The sequence below is a fragment of the Octopus sinensis genome, linkage group LG3 (genome assembly GCF_006345805.1).
Source record: "Octopus sinensis linkage group LG3, ASM634580v1, whole genome shotgun sequence".
In the NCBI taxonomy this organism is placed as follows: domain Eukaryota; kingdom Metazoa; phylum Mollusca; class Cephalopoda; order Octopoda; family Octopodidae; genus Octopus; species Octopus sinensis.
The window spans coordinates 34,713,741-34,725,108 of NC_042999.1; positions in this window are offsets into that span (position 1 = coordinate 34,713,741).

Sequence of the window (11,368 nt, forward strand, 5' to 3'; positions counted from 1 at the left end):
TTCACTTCGAGGTACAGTGTTAAATGGTTTATTTTGATATATCGCGATGCTTCTACGTCTTCATTGTAAATTGAAGTCATTTTCTGTAGGCGAGTCGAGAACCTTCTGTAGTTCGCTCTTGATCTCGACAAAGGTGTTAAATGGTGACATATGAGCTGCATTTTTATCTCGGAGAATAGATGGAAGTTTGCAGGTACAAATCTGTCGAATAGGGCGGATGCGGAAGGGATATCATGTTGTTTTTAAGAAGAAACTCACGAGTGAGGAGAGCTTGGTAACAGGATGCATTGTCGTTGTGAAGAATTCAATTCTTCGCACTGATATTGATGATCTGCGTAGTTAAATGATTCTTTTAAGCATAGTTTGCATTTACCTATAATGTATTATAATGTTGAGCTTCTTTTATTATGGACTGAGCCAGTGTACATTGTATATTTTATGATTTAAGATCATGTATGTGTGTGGCTAATGATCCCGAGAATTTGGAGTCTTTCTTAGTGAAAGAATTTAAGTGAGCTTGATATCGACGTCTAAAGTATATGGTACTGCCTATATACCTCTTTGCTTGGTGTTTACCTGGTGTTTCTGCACGACATTTATAAACCACATTTTTTACGCAGACAAAGGCCCCCAAGCGAGCATATATCAGATATTACAGGTTTTCCTTTTTGTTCTACTATTTACATTGGTCGCTTTTGCCCAATGTTCCTCTTCAAACGCTTCAAAACGTCGAAGTAGAACTTGAATTCCCACTTGCGAATTCATAGTCACTTTGATGCAAAGACATCTAATTTATGTTCATTACCGAACATTTATGATTCAAAGTATAGGATATCTTTCCATCAAAGAGCACTTTAATCTAATATATTTCAAGCTGTTCTTCACAGTTGTATTCACTTCGAAATACTCTAGTACAAGTCTTAATTGAATATTTCTGGATTCCTCTACATTATTTTGTATTCTAAATGTAAATGCTCATACATACATACATACATACATACATACATACATACATACATACATACATACATATATAAATATATACATACATATTTGGTTGTTTGGTAATGTTAATCAACTTGTTGAAAACGATAAAACGTTTATTGATGGCGGGATTTAGATTATATACCAGAGGAAAATACATTGATAATATCGACAGGAAAAAGCTATTGAAGATGGAACTTGAAAATCAAATCAACTTAGTAGTATGTGTGTTAGTGTGTGTGTGAGTGAGTGTGAGTGTATATGTATATGTATGCATATATGTGTGTGTGCTTATCTGGGTTTGTCTTAAGTAATCGGCCTGTGGATCAGTCTAAACAACCTGCTAAAATCTAATAAGGTATTAAGTACGTTTTCTCTAGTTAGATTAAAACGAACGTGTATATATGTGTGTGTGTTAAATACCTATGCATTGATTTGTGAATTCTCGACAAAACGTAATTTAACGAATTTTTTCAAGAATTTAAATTGCCTCCGACTGCATTCTACTATATCTTTAAAAATTAACTATTGTTAATTTGGGAACCTGGAAAGAAACTTCCCACAACCACTTATGAACGCAATGCCCAGGGATATACGCGTTATCTGTGCATATTGTCAATTAATGGACTTCATCTCAAGGGATTACGAACTTGGTTTTATGCATTGATTGTTACTTCCTACACGGTTTTTATTGTGAGGCATTTTCAGAGTGAAACCTTTTGTTTGTTCTAGGAGACATAACCTTTCTTTAGATTACTCCAGGAAAACGTGACAGCTCCGATTAACTAGCCTTTGCAAATGGATAATGATATCGCTTATTACTTGTTTGAAATGTGAATAATCATTTGTTGTTGCGATTCCATTTAAAGTGAATTGGAAATGAATCCTTTAGCTGACATGAAGAAATCTTAACCCTAATATATCAAAGTGCGATATGACTTTTTTCTTTTGCTTAAATCCAGGCAAATTCAAAGCAAATGACTTAACACCAAGTTCTATAAGCACAAGGAGGCTATATGCAATATTTACAATATATACATATATACATATGGGTATGCTTGTTTGTATGTCTGTGTGCATACATGTATATCTGTATATGTATGCATACATAGACACACACACACATACACACACACACACATATATATAAATATATATATATATATATATTGTAGAATAAGAATCAAAGTTAGACAAACGGAGTTCACATATACATTTATTCAGCCCTAGACCCAACATGCATGGATTTCTCTAAAAGTATATTTAATAAATCAAACATATTAAAATGATATAGATATATAAAAACATATAGAGAAATCATTACATTAAATGTATACATATAAAATATATAAATATATTGATATATACATTGAAAATATATCGAAAAAATAAATACATATATGAGTCGACTTACAGATTATAAAACGAAATCATAAAAAGAGTTAAGAGTCTATAACATAAAATGTGAGGATTTTAATAATCCAGTTAATAATCCTACGACCGTTTCTGGGGGGGGGGAGATTTTCCAGGGATATAAAAGATATTTACATTCATTATGGGACACCACCTCCTTCATCAGAGAAAAATAAATTTCTAAATAAGCTCATATGTACTGCCTTTTTCCTAATGGGAATTACCTACTGAGTGTTTTCGTAGAGCTATATGCAAAAGACCCGGGAGTCGAAGCGTGTTTGAGCGGCTGGAGGAGGGTATGTGTGGAAGCTGGTTCTCAACTCTATCCAGAATCAAAATGCATAAATTTTGAGGAGTGAAACCTACGTTTAAGAGAGTAGATGGCGTCGGGAAATGTATTTAATATTGATGAGCTGTGTAGTTTAATGCTTCTTTTAAGCATAGTTGGCATTCGCCTATAATGTATTATAATGTTGAGCTTCTTTTATTATGGACCAAGCCAGTGTATATTGTATATTTTATGATTTAAGATCATGTGTGTGTGTGGCTAATAATCCCGAGAATTTGGAGTTGTCTTAGTGAAAGGATTTAAGTGAGCTTGATATCAACATCTAAAGTATATGGTACTGCCTATATACCTCTTCGCTTGGTGTTTACCTGGTGTTTCTACACAACATTTATAAACCACATTTTTACGTAGGCAAATGCCCCCAAGCGGGCATATATCAGATATACAACAGTTACAGGTTTTCCTTTTTGTTATACTATTTATATTGGTTGCGTTGCTATTTGTTGGACTAATATGGGGTGCTGTATAAGTGTTTGAGTGTGTATTAGTCTGAAGTCAGATTTTATATATATTAATAGAAGCTGTTATAAATCCTAAGCTTGGTGTGGTGGAGTAAGTCAATGTGACTGATGATTTGTTAAAGATAAAGTGGTATCTATGATGCTGAGGACAGTTAGATTTCAGAATTTTAAAAAATGGTTTAGGTAAAGATTTAACCTGAAGAGAAAAGGGTAGCGTGTACCATAGGATTTCCTGTTTTCTAGTTTTAGAATGTGCTCTTACATTGGATTGGTCACGAAGAGGAGATTTATAATTTCTATAAATTCTGGACGGCTTATGGTGTGATTTTATGGGTCTGTTTGCACTCCACAGACCCGGTCGCTTTTGCTGAATGTCCTTCCTCAAACGCGTCGAACTCTCGACTGACTGTCTTGCTCGAAATGTCGATGCATAATACCACATTTTCGGGGGTAGCGCTCATGGCAGGTCTCCCAGATCGTTCATCGTCTTTGAGAGATTTTCTTCTACTTTTGAAGCGCCCGTGTCACTCGAAACATTGCGTACGATCCATTGACTCGTCGCTGTAAGCTTACTGAAGTATTCTCAATGTCTCTGTAACATACCTCCCATTCCAAATTTAGTGCAAAAACCAAAAGTTGTTGTTTTTTTTTTTACTGTCCATGACAAAATCGCAGACTTCAGCATACACGTTATCACAAAAATGCAAATTTCACAACGTGCGAAGTAAACACAGCGACATCGCTCAGCACACTGCCTCATGAGGGCCACTACTAGCTCTCACTGAGCACGCAACCGTGTACTGCCATCTGTCCGGGAACTTTTTGAACCACTTCGTATTCTCGTATTGCAATCAAGTTAAACTGCAAAGATATACACAAACAAAAACGTAGATTTTAGATTTTGCTCTTTATCACATATTAAAGGAAAGGTCACAGTTAATATGGCAGTTAATGTGTCCAGTTAATGTGTCCAGACTTAATAGGAGAAAAAAGATGATTTGGAGGAACTACAGTATTGCTCAAACACGAAAGCATTGAAAAACTTCTATAAAATTTCGGTGATATAACCCAGGGAAAACATACTGCAAATCCTGATTTACAGAAGAGCTTTGACAAGGAGGGTTAAGACAGAAATAAAGATATTCCATGTGTCGGATCTAATAATCTCAGAAACCTCAATATATATACATTCGGCCAAATGATACCTTACAAATATTACAAATTACAAGCTTATTAAAGTTACAAAATATTGATTTGAAATTTTAGCGCAAAACCAAATATTTTGGGGGTGAGATAAATCCAGTGCTTAAATGGTACTTAATTTATGAACCCCACTTCTTTTCATCCGGGCTGGCTCCCTCAGTCGCTAAACTGATAACAGTGGTGGTCGTAATCAAGCAGTGCTGACCAATATTACCTTTGGCTGTTACTCCAACTTTTATTCAACATACTTTTCAAACGAGAGACACTACTCTCTGTTAACTCTGTGTATATTTATGTTCTGTTCTCTCCCAGAAGGGGTGGGATTTTGCTTATAGACAATGTATGTGAAAATACACCAAAAGGGGTTATGGATGATGGCATCGAATCGGAGGACAGATGTTTGTGTATCGTTAAGATTCATCAGTTACAGACACCGAATCCATTTTTCAAAGATTTTATTTTTTTGCAGCATATTAAGAAGGGAAAATTAAAATTAAAATTGTCTTAGTAATTATGTGTGTGTGTCTGTGTGGGTCTGTGTGCCTGAGTAAGAATGTGTGGAAATATATAGTTATAATTGTGACTTGTTCATAATTATAATCGCATTTCTTCTTTATATTTTTGATAACATGTTTGGCCTTTGGTACAATTATAAATAATCTTAATTATTTATAATATATCGTTCGTAATGTATTTACATTACTCTCTACTTATATACATATATATATATATATATATATATATATATATATATATATATATATATATATATATATATATACAATGCACTGCTCCGTTATAGAAAGGTCAATAGAAAATGAATACCACCTGATAAGAGTTGAATATTATTTATTTAATGGACAGTACATGTCTTTAAATGCTACTAATAGTTTTATATGTTGAAAAATATCTCCCACATATTCATCAGGCATAAACCACATATCACAACGAGCTATATATATGTACACAGTGTAGGATCAGTCATCGCTGTGTGGTAAGAAGTGTGCTCCCCATCCACATAGTTTCGGGTTTTCTTCCACCGCATTGTAGGGCAAGTCTCTTCTATTATAGCTTCAGGAGGACTAAAGACTTGTAAATGGTTTTCGTATACGAAAACTGAAAGAAGCCTGTCCTGCGTGTGTGTGTAAATGTATTTATGTTTACTGCCATTTGACAAGATGTTGGTTCGATACATTTCATAAGTTTCTGTAACATTTTTGTCCAGTTTAACACAAAATGGTATTGCATAGAATAGCGAGTTTCCAAACTGCACCAATTGTATTCTGTACAAAACAGTGTTCAGTAAGATGTGTTAAAATGCTGGAAGAGACATTTCCTTCAATCTGGAATTAAAAATTTGTAGTCCAGCTTATTAAATATATAGCAATGATTTACTGAAATTACAATAAACTACGATAATTATAACGGCCACTCCTTTAAAAAATTCATATCTGGAATGCACCATGTATGTATGTACGTATGCCTGTATGCATGTAAATATATATGTATATGTGTATAAATATATATATATATATATATACATAGAGAGAGAGGGGGAGGGAGGGAGAGAGAGACGATGATATACCCAACAGTAACCGGATGCGTTCTCTCTGAAAAAAGCTCGTGTGTAGTTCATGCTTCCGGCGCAAGAAGCCACTTGTTGCAACCCTCAGACGTCAGTATGCCGACCGGCATTGTCCAATGAAGTCCTACTGTCACGTGTGAATCTTTGTTTTGCTGTGCTTCTCCCAAGTTCGTCGATTTTTCCGATGGCTGAAACAAAGAAAAAGCGTGCTTCCATGAAATTCTATTTTCTGATGAGTAAAACTGCGACCGAAACTGTTCTTATTAAATGGGGCGAGCTGGCAGAAATGTTAGCACTCCGGGCGAAATGCGTAGCGGTATTTTGTCTGTATTTACGTTCTGAGTTCAAATACCGCCGAGGTCGACTTTGCCTTTCATCCTTTCGGGGTCGATGAACTAAGTACTAGATACGCACTGGGATCGATGTAATCGACTTAATCCGTCTGTCTGTCCTTGTTTGTCCCCTCTGTGTTAAGCCCCTTGTGGGTAGTAAAGAAATAGGTATTTAGTCTGCCGTTACGTTCTAAGTTCAAATTCCGTCAAGGTCGACTTTGCTTTCATCTTTTCGAGGTTGATAAATTAAGTACCAGTTACACACAGGGCTCGATGTAATCGGCTTAATCCCTTTATCTGTCCTTGCTTGTCCCCTCGATGTTTAGTTCCTTGTGGGCAATAAAGAAATACGAAACTCTTCTTATACTTCTTAGCGTTTACAAGAACTCTGCTATGAGCAAACCACAAGACTACGAGTGGTTTTCACATTTTAGGAATGGTCACTTATCGCTTGAAGACCAACCTCGTTCAGGTTGTCCGTCAATCTCCCGAACGTATGAAAACATCTTGAAAATTTGTGAACTGATCTTCAAGGACTATCACCGACAATTGGCGAACTTGTTGCTCTGACTAGTGTGTCCTGGAGTTCCTCCGAACGAATTTTCAGCGAGAAATTTCGAATTAAAAGATTGCAGCAAAATTTATGCCTCGCTTTTTCACGGAAGATCAAAAGCAGTCACGACTGAACGCATGTCGTAAACTGAAATAACAGCTGGAAATTGATCCGGACTTTTTGGGGTTTTTTTTTCAGAGGCTATCACTGGTGACGAAAGCTGGTGCTATGGAATTTGTAGATATGGAAAGGGTGAAGAAAAAACGATGGAGGCGTTAAAAGGCATCACATTGCAAGAGTCCCAGCACTACGTCGAACAGTGGAAAACGTGTCTGTTCCCATGCATTGCTTCAAATGCAGAATACTTTGAAGGCGCTAAAAGCGTAAACATGTAAAAGGGAATAAAATAATATTGAGAAAATGCCGGTTTCTTTTGGGTACCATCTCGTAGATATAGATGTGCGCATATCAGTATACTTGTGTGTTTGTATGTGTGACTATATGTGTGTACGTGCGTGTGTGGGCGCGTGTGATTGTGTGTGTGCGTGTATTTGTGCGTGTATGCTTCGAGCTGGCAGAAATGTTAGCACACCGGGCGAAATGCGTTGCCGTATTTCGTCTGCCGTTACGTTCCGAGTTCAAATTCCGCCGAGGTTGACTTTGCCTTTCATCCTTCCGGGGTCGATAAATTAAGTACCAGTTACGCACTGGGGTCGATGTAATCGACTTAATCCCTTTGTCTGTCCTTGTTTGTCTCCTCTGTGTTTAGCCCCTTGTGGGTAGTAAAGAAATGTGTATGCTTGTGGGTATACCTATACGATGATTCGTAACTTTTCAACAAACCACTATACAAAAGCACTTTTAAGGGATTCCGTTTACCTCCCGCTGCGTTTGGCCGAATCTTTAAGATTAATTGTTAATGTGGTAACAGTGAAATTATTATGCAATAATCTTCATAAAACTACTCACAAGCTCAGCGCCTAAAGTCATTCGTGTTCACTGTGCATACTTTCAAGTTAATGGACTTTATCACAATGGACTTTATACAAACCTGCCTCTAATCATAAATTGTTATTTCCTCAATGACCTTTTTTTTCACCGTGAGTTATTTTACAATAAATCTTTTGTTTGTTCTAAATACATGACCTTTCACTACATTACTTTAGGGAAGTATGATAGCTTCAATACTCTAACCTTCGCATCTGGATAAGAATAATGTTTATTAGTTATCTGGAGTTTGAATCATAATTATGTTCTTTTGTTACGATTTCATTTAAGGGGATCGAAAATCAAATCTTTTATAATCATGGTAAAAATCTTCACAGTATAATGGATCAAGCTGCGATATAAATCTGAGGATCTCGTATGCACTTCTAATATAAAATTTTATTTAAACCCACACAGGTTTCAAAGTAGGTACATTTTCATCAAATTTCAAAAGCAATTAAATAGATAAATGGATAAGAATCCGTTTAAATATACTGCGTTAAGAAAAATATATGAAGATCTTCAGAAAAATAATTGTATTTTCAAAAGAAAAGAGGAGGGATGATAAGACATTTAGAAATATTTATTCACTGATTTACTGCCTTTGATAGTTAAAGCATATTGTTTTAATACCACAGCACATTGAAATAATATTGTGATATATGTATACGCATTTTTAATTCATATCAGTAACATTTAGTAAGATAAGCAATATCAATTTACACCTGCATTATTTTAAGAATACATTATGAAAATGTAAAAGTAACTTCAAAGTTGAATACTTTTGCTTTGTCATATAAATCTGAAATTTAGTTATGCTTAAGTATTTTGTTGGTATTTTCTTTTCTGCTTTTTTTTTTGTTTCCTTTTGTCAAATAGTTTTAAACTGGAATCATTCTATCCAGAAAGCAATCTACGTCGGCAAATAATAATTACAAAGAGGAATATGTTTTAGCTTCTCTTTAATCATATTAGTTAATTATACCTTATGCTACATATAAAGACCTCAGCGGTAGCACTTTAATACATCGATCATGAATAAAGCAAAACCACTCACTAACCTATTCATTCGATCTTCGATTCCCCAAATACATGTTTTGCTGGAACTGCACAACAAAGAATATGTCTTGGGTTGATTTCTTTGACTAAAACCCTTTAAGGTGGTACTCCAGCATGGCCGCTGTCAAATGACCGAAATAAGTAAAAGGACAAAAGAATATAGAAATTAATAACTCGTATTTCGTGATTGGATCTTCGCATTAAAAATTATTTATTTTGCAGACTTGCGTCTAAAGAAAATCGTTAAACCAACCAAAGTGTATATTCAATTTATTAAAGGCCTAAACTAAATAATGTATTTATATATACCAGTGGGACTCGTGGGTATTCCAAAAAACGAAAAATATTAAGAAAATCTATTTAAGAAAGAAAGGACGATTTTCATTTTTTCGTTTCGAACAAGCTGATTATTATATAGACTTCACTGTTCTACCATAAAATCAATACGGTTTCGACCTAATGTGCTTAAACTCCAATCTACTCAAACATATCATGTTATAGAAATTTGAAGATTCTGAAAGGAATTCAAAATCTGTTTCTTCTTTTTCTTTTCTTCACACGTTGTTAATTACCCACTTGCTTAACCAGCAATCACAAATAAAATTAATTTCTGCAAGGACCCTAATCGCCACTCGACCAGGAATGTGAAATCCTGAATGGGGATTTATGCAGGATACCTTATGTTATGTCACTGTAACGATGCTGCAAGTTGGCAGAATCATTAGAGCGTCAAATATTAAAAAAAAACTGTCTACCAGTAATTCTTCCGAGTTCAAAGCCTACTGTGGTCAATGTTGCCAGGGATAGTAAAATACAGTACCAATCTAATATACAGTATTAGATTTTACCTTCCCTAAAGAGTCTTGCATACACGCGCGTGCGCACACGTACACACACGCACACATAATCGGTCAGTTGTTCATAAGTCATCTCACTTTGAACGGTTTCAGTTGAGTCCGAAAAGGCTAGTTTATGTCACATAGACGCTCACTAGTTAGTAAGCCCATGCTTTTCAACGCGAATTTTCTATAATGAGGGCACCAACTAAACACCTCAGTTTTTAATTTAAGAGGGCCCCCACTCCTCGATCAAGCGACTGTTTTAGAATCCTTACTCTCTCCACCAAGCAGAGCTTGCATCGTCTGCTGCCATTGAGGCTGTTCCAGGAGCTTCCATTTAATTTTGTATGACTTTTAACTCTTCTATTAAATGCCATTTATAGTTGGCGAAAGACGTAGCGTTGTGCTTCTCTGGGATCCCTCAATAGGATTTGTACTTATCCCGTCACAGCTTAAGAAACCCTCCGTTATCTAACATATATGTATCATTACGATGTTAGTGTTAGTGATGCTGCTGATTTGCTGCTGCTGCTATTGCCACTTTTGCCCCATTAATGTTGTTACTCCCAAGTACCACATCTGATATAGTGGACCACAGCTTCGGAGTTACATCGACCGCCTGTTGGGCACTTACAATTGGCCCTACACGAGTATCCTGCCTCCGTGTTGTATTTAGGAGCGTCCACTAAAATAGCTTTTACGCTGGGCGCACAGCTGAAGGTGACCATTAAGTTTTGTCTATTGAATTATCGCACCAACGACGTATGGACGCGTGCACGGAAATATGTTATATAAACGGAAAATACGTTTAAGCTGCGACTAAATAAACACATGTCTCCTTTTATAATTCCCCGGAAATTCAAAGCTACGTCTTTGGCCAACTGCATATGTTTAAAGAAGAGTGAAACCCATTCAGGATTAAATGCAGGCTCCCAGAGTGATTTGAACCACACCCAAACGGAAGCAGACGATGCAAATTTTGTTTGGCTGAGAGGGCAAGGACCCTAAAAAAATTTCTTGGTCCGGGAGACCGTCGTAACTTAGAAGACAAAGTGAAGTGTTTAGTTGATACCCTCAGGATAGAAATTTAGCGCTGCCCCAGAATAAAACGACCAGCCTAAATAAACTGCTACAATCTTCCATGGTAATGAATACGTAAGATCCACTGCTCTTTGAAAGGTCTAGTTTTACTTCGACTCATGTCCACTCAACACATTAATTTCTCCAACTTTCATCAGCTATATTGTATCTATTCCCCTAAACCATGCTACTATCCTTGTTTTACGTGACGTTTTCTCTTTGAAATTACTTCCCTGTCTGTATCTTACTGTAATGTTTCAAGTAGCTATGAATTATATTTCATTTTAACGGTTATATGAATATCTCCTTCCTTCACGTCAATTTATTTAAAAAATTATAATTTATATATATATATATCTGTAATAGAAGAATGTGGCAGCGTATGGTTTTAAAATACAATTACCAGAAACGATTTCGTTTGCCTTTTATAGTTCACTTTGATAAGAGGATTATATGTTCATAGAAATTGTATTGGGAGGCAATAAGGAAATTAAATGGGCTGTTTAATGTCATTGAAAAATAG